The following is an 883-nucleotide window of genomic DNA, read 5'->3' as shown; positions in this document are numbered from 1 at the left end:
GGTTTCAATCCTTGAGGGGCCACATTCCCAAAGAGTTTGCAATCCCAGAGAGTTCTCAATCCCAAAAAGTTCTCAACCCCAGAGAATTCTCAATCCCAGAGAGTTCTCAATCCCAAAGGGATCCCAGAGGATCTGGAATTCCCAATCCCGGTGAGTTCTCAATCCCAAAGAGTTCTCAATCCCAAAATTCTCAATCCCAAAGGGATCCCAGAGGATCTGGAATTCCCAATCCCAGCTGGCATGGCACAGGCAGGCGAGGGAATCTGGCAAAATGCAAAGTGAGCCTTTTTATTGTGTTATCCATTCACTTGGGAACAACAATTCCACGAAATATTAAACACTGTGCGAGGAGGAATCGGGGTTTATGGCACACGAGAGAGAAAATGGAAAAAAAAGAAAAAATGAAAATAAAACCAAAAACCCAGGAATTGCAGACGGATGAGGAGCCTACGGCACAGACACCGAGCACTTCCTAAGGACATTCTGTAAAAACCTGAATTGGCATTTGGCAAACGAGATCACAGTTTGGCAAATCAGAATAATAATAATTATAATAATAATTATAATAATAATTAATGGCAATTTTAATGAGAAGACCAGAGAGAAGAAAACGAGGAGAGCCAAGGATCCCACGTGGGCTCGGAGTAAATGAGTTATTGGGGTTTTTGTTAAATAAATTGGCTTTTTAAGTACTTGGGAGGGGAAAAAAAAAGGGGGATTTGGGAGGATCCAGAGGCTCCGGCGTGTCCGGGAGTCTCCTGGCTCCRTGCCCCGAGCCAGGGAGGGGAGGGTGAGGCAAAATGAAACAGGAGCAATGTTTCCCTCTCCCTTTTCTTTCCCAGATTTCTATTTTTGGCACTGGCTTCACCACAGGCCATAAAGA

This window comes from Malurus melanocephalus, unplaced genomic scaffold (genome assembly GCF_030028575.1).
Source record: "Malurus melanocephalus ecotype Western Australia unplaced genomic scaffold, MMel_1.1 scaffold_1281, whole genome shotgun sequence".
NCBI classification, from domain to species: domain Eukaryota; kingdom Metazoa; phylum Chordata; class Aves; order Passeriformes; family Maluridae; genus Malurus; species Malurus melanocephalus.
This window is presented reverse-complemented; position numbering follows the sequence as displayed.